The 18,403-nt window shown below is 41.0% G+C and overlaps 1 pseudogene; it reads right to left on the bottom strand.

The window, feature by feature from the left end:
* Positions 1 to 6,052: 6,052 nt before the first annotated feature.
* LOC138988906 (N-alpha-acetyltransferase 50 pseudogene) lies at positions 6,053 to 9,640 on the bottom strand (annotated as a pseudogene).
* Positions 9,641 to 18,403: the final 8,763 nt, after the last annotated feature.

The following is an 18,403-nucleotide window of genomic DNA, read 5'->3' as shown; positions in this document are numbered from 1 at the left end:
CCACCCATCTTGGAGGTGGAGGTACGCCCGGCGCTGCCCAGCCAAGCCCCGGTTCCTCTTCGGAATCTTGACCCTGCGCTTCACCTCGCGCTCCGCGGGGGCCCTGGATCCTGACAGCGCGGAAGGGACCCCGATGTGCCCAGGTTGTTGGGCGCGGCTGGCCTGGCGAGAGGCGATGAGGGGTGGGGACTCCGGGCTGAGGAAGGACTAGCCCTCGGTCACCCCCAGCCGGCTGGAATAGGAGTGCAGGTGGGGCCCCCGCCGAGAAGGAAGGAGGGCGTCTGTGATTGGGCGGACTGGACCCCGAGGTGGTCGAAGGCTACTAGCCTGGAGGCCTGCTGGTGGCCTGCACGCCCCACATAGGTGCGACGTGGCACCGTGATAACTTGAGTTTCGCGGGGTTCCTGCGTACAGTGGGTGTGCGGTACTTGCTTATTCAAGGGAACGTAGCTAATGATTCAGGAACCTCTCACTCTCTCTCTTGTCCTAAACCAGGCATCTGCCTAAACCAGACATTCCCTTCTCATTCATTTTGACTTGGATGAAATAACGGTATGTAGAATGTCTAGAGGTACAGCGGACGCTACGGTAATTAGTAAGAATTAACAAAGGCTGGAGGAGGGAGAGGGAGAAGGCAATGGCACCCCACTCCAGTACTGTTGCCCGGAAAATCCCATGGATGGAGGAGCCTGGTAGGCTGCAGTCCATGGGGTCGCTAAGAGTCAGACACGACTGAGCGACTTTACTTTCACTTTCCACTTTCATGCATTGGAGAAGGAAATAGCAACCCACTCCGGTGTTCTCGCCTGGAGAATCCCATGGACGGAGAAGCCTGGTAGGCTGCAGTCCATGGGGTCGAAAAGAGTCCGACACGACTGAAGCGACTTAGCAGCAGCAGCAGGGGGAGGGAGATAGAGCAAATTTCGTTTTCTAATAATTTGCACCCTGCTTCACATTTTACTGGAAGTGTGAAGAACTTCTAGTTCTCATCCCCGCAACTCCCAGCATTTAGGAAGAATGTTCAGAAATGTCTTCCCACGTTAATATATGATTCCAGTTTGAATGGTAAAATTACTGTAATTGCTAATGTTACCTTGTAATTTCTACAAAAATAGGTTAGTCTTAACGGTCATGTTTTCGTATCAGCACTGATATTATTTAAGTGGGTTTAAAATTCATATACACCACTAGGTGTAAAGAACTTAAATAAGTGATAGCTATTAATACCAAAATTTGGCCTCCCCTCAAAAAAAAAAAAAAAAAAAAAACCACAAGAAAATTAGGTGTAGGAAAAGGAAAACGATTTGAAGACCCAGTCTGAAGTTCAGTAACACCGGCTTCCTGCTGCTCAGCTGTCTTAACATAATTAAGGTTCATATGTTAAAATGAATGCTTATAAAAGAAGTACTTAGTTATAAACTTCCTTTTCTTGCTTGTTCTTAGAATGGGGGTATGCTTATTAAAATCAGTAATTAAGTCTATTTGGGGATAGTTATGATTTATTCTAACAGTGAAGCAGTTTCTGTTCAGGCAAAGAGAACAATGAGATTGAATTAAGCATGATTAAAATTAATTCTATTTCTTTAGATACTGTCATTTTGCTACCAGTAGCTATGTCTATATTCAAAGCCATGCTTATGACCAATAGTTCTTAAAATTAAGGTGACTGCATTATTGTTATTCATGGTATCTGTTGTATAAGAGACATTGTACCATATTTCAAGCTGTATTTATTTTTTCATTTATTAAAATTTTTCTATAATGGAAGCTTCCAAACATATAAAGAGATTAACATAATTAACCTCTATATATCTCTTTGTTAGGCCAGTTTTCTTTCATATTTACCCTCTGACAGTCCTCTCCCACTGGATTATTTTGAATCAAACCCCAGATCTCTTATCATTCCATCTACAAATATTTTTGAAAATTTCTCTAAAAGATAAGAATTACATCGTTGTTACCACAGTGTCATTATCACCACACATCTAAATAATTCATTAATAGTGTCAATTTATCCAGGCTATACTTAAATATCCTCTATTCTCAAAACAATTTTTGATTAGTTGGCTGGTCTGAATTTCGATGCAAATAAGGGCTACACATTATATTTGTTTGATATAGTCTCTTCTGTCTCTTTTAGGTTTCATCAATTCCTTTTCTTTAAATTGCATTTTTGTGGAAGAATCTGGACTATCTCCAAGAATTTGAAATTTGTGAACTTGTGGTTACAAGCAAGTTTTTATAATATTTAGAGATATTTCCAGGGATAAGATTATTTGGACTATTGAATATTAGCAAATATTGATGATAATACTGTTTGCCAAGGGGCAGAGCTTAGTTAAGATACCTTTAAGAGCAGAGCTAACTGTTGAGAAAGTATTATTAGGGTAAGCATGAGTCTGGGAAATGTAATTTTTTTCCTAAATGTAAATATAACATTTTCTTACAACTTTAAAAATGAAATTATTTCCCATGTATTTATAGAAATATGAAATTACCAATCAAATACTTCATCTAAAAATTTAAATCTAGTCTTATTTTGGCGTGAATGAAGCTCTTTACACCTTTAAAATTTTAGTTGAAGTTCTAAAGACATTTTATGTTTCAAAATTTTATGTTTTTGGGACTTCCCTGGCAGTCCCCCAGTTAAGACTCTGAGCTCCCAATGCAGGGGGCATGGGTTTGATCTCTGGTCTGGGAACTAAGACCCAACATGTTGCAGGCCCCATCCCACAAATTGTTTTATATTGTTTTGTATTTTAGAATGAAAAGTGGTGACATTTAGTGAGATCAGGGATAGGGTAATTGCATAAATTCTGTGCTCATTAGAAGAAAATTCATTTTAGGATAAGTCTAAATTGAACAGACTTATGAAAGAAATTAGACTAAACGGAAAATATTCACTTTAAGAAATATATTTACTAAAAATGATATGCCTACTAAATTCAATTTCCATTCTTCTGTTGTTAATTGGGCTTTTATTATCTTTTGTCTCATTCTGCAGTTCTTTGTAGAAGTTTTGGTGTTCCCAGTCTCTGGAATCCCTATGTAGATAGAGACCAAGTTTTAGTCATCTTAGTAGCTCATGAAATTAATTTGATTCTGTTGTATCTGTAATACTGATGTTTGTAAAAATGTGTTACATATTTTGGGCTCTGATTTGTTTAGATGGATCTAAATATTATTCAAATTATTGTTGTTCAAAAAGTATTATTCACCCAGAACAAGTAGAGATTTTAGGTAAAACTAGATTTGGGTATTCTAATACCTTAATTAATAGATCACTTTGTTAATACCTGTTAAGTAAGCAGGTGGTGTTTTATATAATGTTGTTGGGTATTTTTTGTCTGAATTTCCTAATTCACTGCATTTAGCACTTAATCAGTATAATATTACATACCATATCACATGGTATATACAAATATATGTATATATTTTATGTTCAATAGCTTTTAAACTTTAATCCTGGAATAGATTTCCAATGTTTTCTAAAACCATTTAAATACCAGCTATAGGGAACAGCTTCTGTTTGTTAAAATAAAACGTAGACTCCAGTTTTCTCAGGACTAACCTAGTTTCCAAGAATAGACGGTAGTGAGGAATTGGGTCTCTGGATGAAAAGTGTGTTGGTTTGCATTCCATTTCTGTCTCTTACTAGCTCTGCTGTCTTGGACAAACAGCCTCTCAATTTCCCCATCTATATAATGGTGACAATTATAGATTTCGTTGTAAAGATCACCTGATATAATGCATATGAATGGTTAGTCTGGCAGGTTAAATACTCTAAACATCAGCTGTTATTTAGTGATGACAATAACCGTGATGTGTCCTTAAGTATTGGTGGCATTTCCCTGATACCTTCTTTCTTGTGTCCTGCTCAGTCTTCACGTGGCGGACATTCTTTAGTTCCTGCCCTATATGGTTGATGTATAGGGCATGTCGTTTCTTTCCTGCCAGACAGTTCCCAGTGCAGATCTCCTGCTAACTTAGCTTAGCCTTCTGGTGTGAGGGACAAAGATGTGCACCATCACTTCCCGAGAACCGGTGTAGTGAAGTACACACCCTTTGGGCGAACTCTTCCTGTTTTCAAATAGAATTGCTTTTGCCTGTCACCAAAGCCTCGCAAAATAACATGAAGTCACCACAACACCTCTAAAATTAGAATTCGCACTTGTAGAATAAAGGAGCATCCTTTCTTTGAATGAACCACCTGCTTCATTTCTGCTCAGCTTGATTTTCACTTGATATGTTGGTTTATCTTTCATTCATTCGTCCAGAAAGTATTCCTTGAGCAATTACTCTGTTAAGTACTGTGCTAGAAGCAAAGGATAATACAATGATGAAGATGATAGATGGAGTCCCTACCACCAGGGCTCAGAGTCCAGCAGAGGACACAGACAAGGAAGCAGGCAACTATAGGATTGTGTGATGGAGCCAATGCAAGGTAAACCCACAGTGTTGTAAGAACATGTAGAGGATGGCACATGTGTGCAGCTCAGTGGCAGAGGGCATCAGCTTCTTCAGGTCATGCTTATCAATGATATTGAAGGTGGGGAGAAAGACATGGACTCTAGTTTGTTTTAATGGGTTCCATTTGGCTCTGGTGGGTTTCCATCTGTCCTTGCTTTCCCCAGCATCATGTGTAGCTTCACTGGAGATAGATGCATTGTCTATCTGCAGTGACCTTTGGCCCCCACTAGGCACAAAGGCATCAGTCTCCTGTGGATTCTTCACCAGGTCCTACAGTTACACATCGTCTAATCCTTGTAATAAATCCCATATTGCATATTACTTGTCATGGTTCTGCTTCTTAGACTGAATCCTAATGTATAAATTCCCCATTAGGTTATAAACACCCTGTGAAAATGGACCATGTGATACCCTTTTCCCTTTGAAGTCTAGACCAAGGATCAGCGAAATCTTATTTTTTGCTCTGTGGGCCACTTATAATCTGTCTCTTTCCCTTTATTTCATCTCTTCCATCTCTTTCTCCTACTATTTTTACTTGTCCTCCTCTTCCTTTTTCTCTTCTTCTCCTCTCTCCTCTTCCTCTTAACAATCTTTAAAAAATGTGAAACTATTTTTTGCTCACAGACCATACAAATGGAGCCCATAGTTTGCTGGCCCTGATCTGTTGTAGCTCAGTAGCTCTCAGAGAAGTGACACCACATTGTAGGGAGGGATTTTTGTGTTTTGTGTGCAGTGATTGGGAGGCATTACTGACATTTTTGGGGGTGAGATTTAGAGTTGATGAACATCCAGAAATATATCATACAGTCCCACCCAAGAAAGAAAACCATTCATGGTATATGAATTTGAATCCCCTTCTACAATGGTCTACATTTGTAGCTGTTGCTGTCATGGTAATCTACATGTTTAAATGTAAGCAGGTAACTAGTTCACAGTCTTATTTAAACATTTGGAAAAATCTTAATCTTTATTTCTATAAGTACTTTTCTGTCCCTTCTCCCCCCAGGGATTCTAAACTCACATAATATGAGGACTTCCCAGGTGGCGCTAGTGGTGAAGAACCTGGCTGCCAATGCAGGAGGACGTAAGAGACACACGTTTGATCCCTGGGTCGGGAAGATGCCCTGGAACGGGGCATGGCAACCCACTCCAGTATTCTTGCCTGGAGAATCCCATGGACTGAAGAGCCTAGCAGGCTGCAGCCCATAGGGACAGAGTCCGACACAACTGAAGTGACTTAGCAAACACACACAAAGTTGTCCCATAGCCCACTGCTACTCTATTAATTTATTTTAGCCTTTTTTCTCTGTGTTTCATTTGGAGTAATTTGTATTGCTATGTTTTAAAATTTATTTGTCGTTTTTTCCTGTGATGTTTAATTGGGTCATTAATCCTCTCTAATGTATTTTTTTTTTTTTTTTTTTTTACATTTGGCCTGTTTTAATTAAAGTTAGATCTTAAAGAAACGTAAAAGTACATAAAACAGTATGGGGAACAGTAGGCAATGACTACATATAGCTGCTGATCTCAGAATTCAACACAATGCATTTACATTTCTTTGACATTTACCAGACATCACAGATTTCTACCAGAACATCACATAAGTTTATTTCAGATGTAACAGCAATGTTAAAATCAACAAGTTTAAATCTTAACCGCACCAAGTAAACTTAGCTATTTAAGTATTTTTAAAGTTATTCCCTCCAAAAAACTGAGGGAGCTTTTCTTTTCCACCCCACATTCCACGGTTTCCCAATAGTTAGTTCTATTTTTGGAGGACTCCGAATTGACAGGTAAACTGCTTTGGGGATATTTCAGAACTTCTTTCCCCAAATGAAAACTAATCTGGACAAATTATATATTGCATAGATTTCTCTGCAGATTCTTTTCCTTAGAACCTAAATGTAATTACCATATAATTTTACCTATTTGCCCCACAGAAAAAAACTATCTTCCCCAAAAAATACGATGGGTACATCTTGTGATCTTCTAGTTAATAGAATTATTTTACCTCAATGATAATTATCGTATTTCAAAATAACCAACTCAACATGGGACATTATTTCAGTCTTTACTGACTTCTAGGCACATGAAAGTGTACCTAGCTTCTACCTCCTCTACATCCTCCTCCATAAATGGATGGAATTATTTCATGTAAGTCTGATGTAGGACAATTCACGTTTTACAAACACAATTTAGGTTAAAGTCAGTGACTAGTGTGGAGAAAGAAACACTAAAATGATAGGGAGCCTACACACTCAATTCAAAATTTTAATATTTTTTCCTCCATAAATAATATGTACTTAATTGTCATGAGGCAGCTATTCGGTTTTCATTAACCACATTTAGGGATACATTCATAGGACTGATTAGATAGTCCAGGTGAAATGGTTATAGAAATAGAGGCAGTGTCATCTCACAAAACTCATTTATATATCAAAATCTATTTTGACATCTGAAGTTTACAAAAAGACTGAATTCTTCAAACTAATCTTGCCTTCTGTAACTCAAGCATTCTTCTCTTGGCAAGAGCAAGCTGAAGCTTATCCATGAAGGTAAAGGTGCTCAATGCTAAACTTTTCTTCTAAGCTTAGATTTGGACTGCTTAAGAAACTGATACCCAAGAAATCAGCAAGGTCTTTCTACATTTTTACTATCTTAAGATTAGAACTCTATGAACTCACTCATCAACTATCTTCCTTTCCTATATTATTCTTGGCACTCAACTAAGACGGTTGAAGTCTATTGTACCTTGCATTTTCACATTCTCAAATAAGAACTTAAGATTATAAGATGTGCATAAACATTGTGTAAAATAATTTTGTCATTCAATGTATTTGAAGAGATGAAACTTTTATGCCAGAATTCACACAAGAGGATAAATGTTATCAATCAACCTTCTTTTTAAGTCAAATGACAGAAAATTCAAGCTCTGTGCATTGTTTTAAGTCTAATGAAAACATTTCTTAGGCCACTGGTATTGGCAATGTAGAAAATTTTAAATATTGGAGATGGAATTATGGAGGAAAGCCTGAAAATTTTAGAGGTCTTCTATTTTCTTACAGAAAGTTACTGACCAGTCAAAGCCACTCCCTAAGTGCCAGAAAATGATCTGGCATAAACCAGTCCTGTTGGTACAGGAGGTCACAGTGACATTCACGTTATTAACACTTCTAGACTTCTACTTTTCCCAAGAACAGAAGCAATGTATTTAACAATTCCCCCTCCCCCAAATCCTTAAACTCAGTATCACAGGCACAGAATGTAAGCAAATCTGGGATGTTCTCCAACAGATAAGCCATAGCACAGCTATGTTATTCTCAAAAATACTGTCTAAATATTCTTTCCTCTAAAATCAAATGCTCAGTGGCCACACTTCTAACAGTCTGTATTAGCTGACATTAAATGCATTTATTGTGCCACAAATCCATCTAAGCTTCCGTTTAGGTATTTTTTTGTATATCCAGGAGACAATACCTACTTCAGGTTTATTTAAGGGCACTGACCTATAAAGGACAAACTCCATATTTAAGGTCTGACCAACTACTGTGTGTTTACTGAAGAAAAACAACAGGAAAAAAGCAGATCACAACAAACCTCTTTAGGTCAGTTAAAGGCCATATCTCTAGCTGGGATATTAAAAAAAAAAATGAATCTCACCAGCCCATATGCTAAAAGATAATGCCACTAGTAACAATCAACAGCAGGAAAAACAAACCTGCTAAGCACCAGCCCACTCATTAGCAAAAAGCAGTTTAACTCACATACTGAGACCAAAGTCTAATACTACTGATTCAAACTGTCCCACCCACCTTCAGCCACCAGCAAGGAAGGAAGAAATAACTGCTTAACAGAACAAAATAAGCTTAGTATTTCTTACAAGGATAACAATGGCCCAACTCCTGAGATAATACTCAGAAGGACAAAAGGTGGAGTGAAGGCAATGTATAGGGATTAGTATCCCACAAAATCTTTAAAAACCCAAAGTACCACAAACACACTAAACTTGTCTAAGAGTTAGAGGACAAGATATTGCTGCTGCTTCTTTTTGTCCTTTGAAATATACAATATTTTGTAGGCTCTGCCCTTCAATGTGAAAGCAGGACATTAAAAAAAAAAAAAGGAAATTGACACTCAAATTTTTGGGACCATATATATCTTAACTGTGAAACTAAACCGATCTATACCTTCTCCTTCCTACAATCAAACCACCTCACAAAAATAAGAAAACTAAAACAATCCAAACATGATTAATAAGTCCTTAAAAGTTTAAAACTTTTAGAGGAAAGGGAAGCAAGTTTTGAAAGGAGGAAAAGTAAGAACAAGGAAGGAGGAAAGTTTTAAAAGAAAGGGGGGGCGGGGAATCAATGGGCCTCTCTTTTATTTGGCGACAAGCAAGTGCAAGAAAGTTCATCTGTAATTTGTTCAGTTGTCTGTCTTTTGCACATCTGCGTTCTGGCCAGAAGGGACCTTGAGGTTTTTCTGCAACACGTGAGCATCTGCGGGCTCTATCCTCTTACAGTAGTTCTTCTTTGTCTCAATAATCTCAAAGCCAAACTTTCTGTAGAAGTCAATTGCAGACTCATTGCTGATCTGGACATGCAGATAGATGTTGTCAAAAGTGCCATCTTTTTCACAGATGTTTAAGACATGATTTAACATTTTAGTTCCAATTCCTAGCCTTCGGTATGGCGCCAGACAGCCTAGTGTCATGATGTAAAGTCGCTTCTGATTCTGTGAATGATCCACCCTACAGCACACTGCACCCACTGCGATATCATTGAAGTAGGCAAGTTTTGCTAGTTCGCCAACCTCCAACACATCCTTGTAGAACTTGTCATTGTAGCTGACTGGAAAGATGACCTGGTTTAATCTCTTCAGCTGTTTAATATTGTGTGGTGTCACATCTCCCAGCTCGATCCGGCTACCTTTCATCTTCCCCGCCTGCTGAGGCCGTTGTTACCGCCTATATCAACGCCGTTGTCGTCGCCGCCCTGAGCTCTCCGCGCCCTCAGCTCGGGCCACTCAACCCCACAAGCCGGCCTCCTCGCCAAAGGCAAGAAGCTGAGCGGGTGACGGAGGCCGCGAGAGTTTAGCGCGGCCCTGCGTCTCTGGAGGGGGCGGAGGTGCCTCCCGCCGCCGCGCTAGTGCAGCAGCTTCTCCACACGTGCACACGGGGAACTCGCCGCCCGCCCGCCCTCTAATGTATTTTTTATCTCACACTTTATAATGTTCACCTCTAGAAGTGTAATTTGAGTCTTTTCCTAGATTTTTCATGTCTCTGGTTAAAATGGCCAGTCTTTTCTATAGCTTCTAGAACATGTGGAATACAGTTGCAGTAACTGTTCAAATGTATAATAATTCAGTCACGTCTACCATTTCTTGGATTGATTTTAATTAACCTTTGTGTCATATTTTCTGACCTCTTGACAGCCTTGATAATTTTTGGATGACAGACATTGTGTTTTACATTATTGGATATGTGATAGGTTTGTATTCCTATAATCTTTTTTTTTCCTATAAATATTCTTAAGCCTTAGTTTCTCATGCCATTAAGCTACTTGGAAAAAGTCTGATCTTTTCAGATCTTGCTTTATTAAATGATAAGAACAGCATTTAGTGTAAGACTGCTTTACCCCCTACGGAGACAAAAACCCCTCTGAGTCCTCTACGCCTGCCTCATGAATTGAGGTTTTCCATTTTGACTGATGGCAGCAGGCACTATTTGTTGCCCCGTGTGAGCACCCAGTGCTTTTCCCTAGTGGATGGTTCTTTCTCTAGTTTCAGGTAACTCTCACATCGATTCTCTGGTCGATACTGTGCTGGATACATAGGAGGATGAGTATTTGCTGCAGTTTTGTAGAGCGCTTTTCTCCCCAGTACCTTGCTGTGGAAATTCTAGCCACCTCAGCCTTTCCAGACCCCCAGCTCTGTCCCTGCCCTCAGAGAAACCTCTGAGCTCTGTCTGCATCCCTTTTCCTGTGCTGTGGCCTGGGAGCCCTCACAATGCAGTAAACCAGAAACAAACCCCATTTGTTTCCCCAAACAGGGGAATTCAGACTTTTGTTGCTTGAGTCCAGTGTCTTCAAGACTATTGTTTCATGACTTTTGTCCAGTTTTTTAGTTATTTCTGATGAGAGCATAATTTTGGTCTCTGTTACTGTCTTGGCCAAAAGGATAAGTCATTTCCCCAAGCATTTATACATCAGAATACATATAATTTTATTTTAAGCTACTTTGGTTTTAAATCTTCTTTACCTTCTATTTAGGGCACTACATCAGTTATTTGGAAATTTTATTCAGATTATCATTTTTATTTAAGGAATGGTACACAGGGCATTCCAGAATAGTCATTAGACAAAAGGAATCATTGTGTCAGGGTGAGAATCACGGCTCTAATACCTATGGTGACTTTCTAATCTATTATGCATGTTGGAGCACTATTAAAAGTAACTGAGAGCACTGTTAATAATTATGTCAGGACCATTGCCTAAACTGGACTGTCCTAGGCGACCTAGGACGTGGTTGGCCTTTGCTCGGCCTTGTACTCCTGATTATGTAGTTCTAGAGCCTGTGATACGACTGAGCGACTTCACTTTCACTTTTTACTTTCATGCATTGGAGAAGGAAATGGCAACCCACTCCAGTGTTCTTGCCTGGAGAATCCCAGGGATGGGGGAGCCTGGTGGGCTGCTGTCTATGGGGTCGCACAGAGTCGGACATGACTGAAGCGACTTACCAGCAGCAGCAGCAGCAGAGCCTGTGATGAGCTGCTTTGTGCCACGTGTTGGCGTTACCAGAATCAATAAGGCAAAGTCCTTGCCTGAGGAGCTGACTGAGAGACAGGAGGCAGTTTGTTATGATCCAGTATGATCTGTGCTCTGACAGAGGAACTGATGAGAGTCTGCTGAGGAGCACGTCTGACCCCAGTGGAGGGGAGATGCATTTTGAAGCATGTTCATTAGTTTTTGGGCTGAGAAGGGAGAGGGTAAGGTATTCCAGGCAGTGTGTGTGGAGGCCAGGGGCCAGGGGAGCACAAAGAATGATGAGAGAGTGATTCTGGTTGCTGGAGAGCAAGGTACATGGGGAGCTGGTAGTAAAGGAGGGAGAATGCAGTTTCCATAGCGACAGCGGTTACTCTTCAGTGCTCACTTCCCATCTGCTAGATACAGTTCCAGCACTTTAAACATATTAGCTCATTTAATCTTTATAACAACCCAGTGAGGTAGTACTGTTATTATCCCCATTTTACAGATGAGAAATCTAATCTGAGGTGCAGAGAGGTTAAGTACCTTGCCCAAGGCCACATAGCAAGCAGCCTTAAAGTGGGATTTGGTAAGGGTTTCCACTAGTCACAGAGATAGTGAGAGCCTGAGCTAGAGCTGCAGCAGCAGCAGGTATGGAAAGAAGGGCATGGAGTCCCCAGACTTTCACAGGCAGCATTCTATGGCCTTGATGATGACTGTGAAGGGTGCAGTGGGGCACCACGAAGAGGGCTAGTATTTGACCTGCGCCCCTGAGTGGACATGCTATCTAGAGGAGAAGCAGGTTTGTTTGAGAAGGGAGCTCTAGATGATGACTTCCATCTAAGCCATGTGGTATTTGAGGTGCTTGTATGCGTGCCAGGTGGAAATGGCCAGGAGGCAGTAGGAAATCCAAACTAGAACTCAGGAGAGTAGGTGGGGTGTGTGGGGGCCACACTCGTAGGAGAGGGGCTGTTTGGATGAGATCACATCAGGGAGTGAATAGAATGGACGAGATGAACTCAGGGACACTGCTCTTCAGTGGAGGGACTGTGTATGTAGGAGGCAGGGAGGGTCTGAGAAGGATGTGGAGGAGAACCAGGGGCCAGCGATGTTACAGCTGCAGAAGAGCAACAGCAGGGAATAAATGAGCAACATGAGTCTGAAAGGTTGTTGCTGAACCACAAAAGACGCCAGGATTCTTGGCCTCTGGAGGAGAAGAATTCAATCTAGGGCCAGAGACAAGGCTTGATCACTCAGAGCTTTTGTGTAATAGTTTTATTAAAGTATAAAAGGCATAGAGAAAGCCTCTGACATAGATATCAGAAGGGGGCAGAAAGAGTACCCCCTCGCTAGTGTTAGCAATGGAGTTATATACTTTTTAATTACTTATTACAGTGAATCAAAAGAATGTCTGGAGGTTGTAAAGACCTTACTAGACCCACTCCATAATTTACATTTTAAAATAACAGGATTAGCCAGAAGGTTTTTTCTAGAGACTGTCCTCAAGCAGGATACATTATTGTTATATAATCCTAAGGAATGTAGAGGAAAAAAAAGTTTGTCCTTTCTTCTTCCTTGAGAATCCCAGCCCCTCTCTCCTTGGGGATCCCCAGACTTCTTATCAACCTGCCTAGGAATTGACTCTCTCAAGTCCAGGATGTCAAATAAAATAAAGATTGGATTTGTCTTTAGCAGGTCACATGCAGAGTAATCCTGAAGCCAGAAATAAAACTGCTGATTTAAGGGGTGTACTAGTTTCCTAGGGCTGCCATGACAAACTGCCTCAAACTGAGTGGCTTAAAACAACAGAAATTTATTTTCTCACAGTTCTGGAGGCTAGAAGCCTGCAGTCAGATGTCAGAAGGGCCATGCTGTCTCTGAAGGCTCTAAGAAAGGATCTGTTCCAGGCCTTTCTGTTAGCTTCTGATGCTTCCTTCCAGAATACATGGTATTTCTTGGCCTGTGGACACATTACCCAAATCTGTGCCTCCTCTCTCATATAGCCTTCTCCCTGTGTGCTGTCTTTGTCTCTTCTCCTCTTCTCATAAAGACACCAGTCATACTGGAGCCTTAATTGATTAAATCTGTAACAACCCTATTTCCAAATAAGATCACATTCTGAGGTTCCTGGGAAAGACATGAATTTTGTGGGGGACACTGATCCACTCAGTACAGGGGTTAATAAGTAGGAAAAAATATTGGTAGACTTTGCTTTCAGAAGAAGGAACTGTTTCACTGATTTTTAGCATAAACTTAGACAAAGTCCTTTGAGGCTTTTGTATTCCATGGAAATAATGGAATGGTTGTTTGTCCTATAAAAAATGATGTAAGATAGCTAGGAACACCATGTCAAAGCATTCTTAATTAACTTTCTTTTATTTTGAGAATTAAAAATTCTGTCATTTACTATTTTGTTGATAGTTAAATATTTGCTATGATTGCTTCAATATTTCTTTAATAAAATGAATGAAATAAAACAATTTTTAAAAATCTGGAGGACACAGGGATAAAGGAGGATTTTTTTTTCCCAAGGTGGGAGAGGCTTAAGCATGTTGCTCTGTTGAATAAATGAAGTAGCCCTGAGGATGGAAGGTTAGATTCCTGAGTGAGTGCAAAGAATTGATGGTGCAGGCTCCCAAGGGTCTGGAGTCTGGAGCACAGGTGGACGGATCAGTGGTGGGCAGCCTTGTGAGAGGGAGTGGGGTGAGACGGTAGGTGTGTGCAGACTCAGATGTGTTTGAGGCTGGAGGGGGCAGAGAGCTGCTCGGGATGCAGTGTGACAGTGCTGCGGCTCCGAGCGTGCTGGAGGTGTTCAGTAAGCAAGTCAGGAGCAGGTGTCGAGTGAGCAGCTGAAACAACAGCTTGTGAAACTAGCCTTACTTTGTGGGTAGAGAATTAGTTAAGGATTCTGGCCATGGGAACCAAGAAGGGGAGCGTAATCTGTTCATGCTTATTAGAGAGCTTTGGGGGAGCAGTTTCAGCTTGAACCTGGAAAGTGTCCATGAAGGCCAGAGAGAGAGAAGCTCTGCCATGTAGGGTTCTGGCCCCTGACTTTGAGATGAATCTTCCCTGGCACTGTGGTTGCCCTCTATGTCATGGCCCTAGACTGTGGCAATGTGGAGAAGTCCTTATGGAAAAGGATGGAGGAGTAAGGATGTAGCCCCAATGCTGAGATATAAAGAGAATTCTCCAAGGTAGTCAGGCAGGGTGGTATGGTGCAGGTGAGAGCCCTCTGCTGCTTCAATGTCAGATGGAATTCAGTTCATGGAGAGCAGAGCCAATTGCCATTTGAACCCCTGTGTTGGCCGTAATTTATTCTCAGACTTGAGGACTGCTCCTCAATGTGAACTCAAGAAGGGAAACCCAGGAGCACTTCTAAATGACAGACTCACACACCTACTTGGTGACCCGCCCCCCCCACCCCGACTCCATTCTTTTGTTTCAAAATCCCTTTGCCTCTTAGAGTCTGTGAGGAACCAGTAACTTTTAGGAATATTTAGTCCACATAAAATCCCTAGGGTTTATCAAATGAACAGGAAGCTTAAACCAGTGAAAGAATCTCTACCAGGCTTATTTCTATCACGTCGGTTCTGGATCCACAAGGAGGAGCCTTTTCTGGATCGTTGTGCAGATCCTGGCTGAAAATCAGAGCAGATAAAAACCGTTTGAAGAGAAATTCTAGCCCTTAGTGGTGTAAAACAGAGCCCAGCCTTAGTCTTGTGTTTTTGCACAGACATTTCAGTGAGGTGCCCCTACAGCCATCAGTGCTTCTCAACCAGAGGTGATTTTGTCTTCCCAGGGACATATGGCAACATCTGGAGACATTTTCCCCTCCATTAAAAAAAAAAAATTGTGGTAAAACATACACATAACATAAAATGTATCATTTTGACCATTTTTTAAGTGTACAGTTTAGTGGCTTAAAGTACATTCACACTGTTGTGCTCCCATCAGCATCATCCAGATCCAGAACTATTTCCATCTTGTGAAACTGGAACTCTGCACCCGTTAAACAGTGACTCCCCGTCCCTTCCCTCTCTCCATCCCCTGGAAACTGCCATCTTACTTTCTGCCTCTGTAAGTCTGACCACTCGAGGTACTCACGTTAAGTGGAATCATACCACCTGGAGACATTATGGATTGTCACAGCTAGGGAAAGGGTGTCAGGGAAGCTGCTCAGCACCCTCCGCAATACAGCTGTATCCAGTGCCGAGTTCAGTTATGCTGAGGTTTCTCAACTATGAATCAATAGACACTAGTTATGCTGGGCTTTCCAGGTGGCGCAGTGATAAATAATCCACCTGCCAATGCAGGAGTCACAAAAGACCCAGGTTTGGTCCCTGGGTCAGGAGGATCCCCTGGAGGAAGAAACAGAAATCTGATCTAGTATTCTTGTCTGGAAAATCCCATGGAGAGAGGAGCCTGGTGGGCTATAGTCCATGCGGTCGCAAAAGAGTCAGACACAACTGAGCAGCTGAGCATCACACATACACAATTTATGTCACAATAATAACCAAACTCCAACTGTCTGTGATTTAATACAAAAATGTTTAATTTTTGCTCTAACACGAGGCATCCTTAGTTAGTGACTGAGGCGTGGTGAAGTGTTGTAATGGCTTTGAACGCTTCCATCGGAAGCACCTGCTCACTTTTATTCACATCTTATTGGCCAGATCAGATCACATGTCCATACCTCCAAAGGAGGTGAGCAAGTATCTTTGTCCTCTGTGCCTGTTAGAAACACAGCTGACACATAGCAATTAAAAGTAACCCCCATGGTGGTAGCATCTGCTTGACACACTGGTATCTGAAGTGGGCCTTCCGGCAGGAGGGCTCAGGCTGCAGGTAAAGAGAAACTGTGGCTGCATGTGGTGTCCACTAGGGTTATCTGGTGACTACCATCTCTGCATCTCATGGCTTGCTGTCAGATTGGCTTCTGCTCCACTTCCAGATTTCTTGTTGCTTCTGCTCCATCTCATGTTTGGAGCCTTAGTCTACTTCTTCAACTGCAGACTCACTGCTTCTTTTGGGCTCAGATAATGAGGCAGCTATGCCTGGGGCATCCTGGTACTTCCTAGGATCTAGTCTTCACGACTTTGACCCAAAGGCTCTCGCATCAGACTGTTGGTTTCTTTCTGCTTCCTGTTTTAAAAAATCGTTTTTATTTTTAAAGTACATTATTATTTAAATTATTTATTTATTTATTTATTTTTGGCTGTGCTGTGCGAGGGCTTTCTCTGCTTGTGGTGAGTGGGGCTGCTCTCTAATTGAAGTGCAAGGGCTTCTCATTGCGGTGGCTTCTCTTGTTGGCTGAGCAGGGCTCTAGGGCACACAGGCTTCAGTAGTTGTGGTGCACGTGGGCTCATTTGCCCTGAGATACGTGCAATCTTAGTTCCCAGGCCAGGGATCCAATCCATGTCCCCTGCATTGATAAGTGGATTCCCAACTACTGGACTACTAGTGAAGTCCCGTAGACTTTATTTTTTAAGAGCAGTTTTAGGGTCTCAGCAAAATTGAGTGGAAGGTACATATATTCCTCACATATCCTCTCCCCTTACCATGCGTATTCTCCTCCATTATTAACATTATCAACATCCCCACCAGAGTGGTACATTTGTTACAATTGATGAACCTACATTGACATGTCATTATTTTCCAAAGTCTGTAGCTTACATCAGGGATCATTCTTGGTACTGCATATTTTATGGTTTTGGAAAAATGTGTAATGACATGTACCCATGATTATAGTATCATGTGAAGTAGTTTCGCTGCCTAAAAATCCTCTGTGCTCTGCCTGTTCTTCTCTTCCTTCTGGCAACCACTAATCTTTTCCTGTCTCCATAGTTTTGCCTTTTACAGAATATCATATAGTTAGAATCATGCAGTAAGTGGCCTTTTAGATTCTCTCACTTAGTAATATGCATTTAAGATACCTCCTTATTTTTTCATGGCTTGATACTTTTTTAGTGCTGAGTAATTTTCCATTGTCTGGATGTACCACAGTCTATTTCTCCATCTGCCTTCTGAAGAACATCTTTCTTGATTGCCTCCAGGTTTTTGGTCACTTTTCACAAAGTGATTTAGCGGCAATTATGCTGAGACTCAGGTAATTTGGGAGACATTTCAAATATTTAAATGAGTCAATTCTTTCCTCCTTCCAACAGATCACTTAAAAAAAAAAAAAAGCTTGTGGTTGGTAGATTTTCATTCTGGCTGTATTCTAGAGGGCTCTTAAAAATACTCTGATGCTGAGATCCATTTCAAGGAATTCTAAATTAATTGTTTGAATTGTTTTATGTGCAGCCAGGATTGAGAATGATTTATCTTTTCTATTGGAGCACATTTTGCATAGAACTCATGCTTGTTGGTACCATGAATACTTCATTTGCCTTAGAAATCAGATATTCTGCTCTGATTAAGGCAGTTGATTAGTAACTCTTGTTCTTGTAACTTCTTTATCTTTTCTCTGTGCTAACAACCAGAAATGTGAAAGTGAAAGTGAAGTCGCTCAGTCGTGTCCGACTCTTTGCGAACCCATGGACTGTAGCCTACCAGGCTCCTCTGTCCATGGGATTTTCCAGGCAATAGTACTGGAGTGGATTGCCATTTCCTTCTCCAGGGGATCTTCCTGACCCAGGGATCGAACCCGGCTCTCCCGCATTGTAGACAGACGCTTTACTGTCTGAGCCACCAGGGAAGTCAACCACAATTATGAGGACCTCAAAATTTATTTAAGCATATGAGACAATTATAAGCTATTTTTTTGAGGAAAATCTTGTCCTTAGCAAAGGTATTTTTGATACTCATGTCCATGTGGAAATAAAATAAGCCTTTTCCCTAGTGAGAATAAAAACATTACACATCCCTTACTGAGGGGCTACTATGTAATGAGCATCATACAAAACTCTATGACATATATTATTTAAAATTCTTTTCTTAGAGCTGCAGTCTAAATCTATCATCAATATGAGTGTGAGAATTATTTTGAAGAAAGGGAGGGATTCTATCTTGAGGCAGAATAATGAGTAAGAATCAGTGGCTGAGGTCCCAGTGATCACATCAAAATTTGTACAGAAGGGAGAAGGGTTTAGGATGGTGATTTTGTGTGAAGGGTTGGAGGGTTGGGACTTGCCTTGGAGCAGTGCTTGCATAGCAACCACACCATTTTCATTTCCATCGTGTGTTCA

This window comes from Bos mutus, chromosome 8 (genome assembly GCF_027580195.1).
Source record: "Bos mutus isolate GX-2022 chromosome 8, NWIPB_WYAK_1.1, whole genome shotgun sequence".
NCBI lineage: Eukaryota > Metazoa > Chordata > Mammalia > Artiodactyla > Bovidae > Bos > Bos mutus.
The sequence above is the reverse complement of the archived record's forward strand: the minus strand, read 5'-3'. Positions and strand labels throughout refer to the sequence as shown.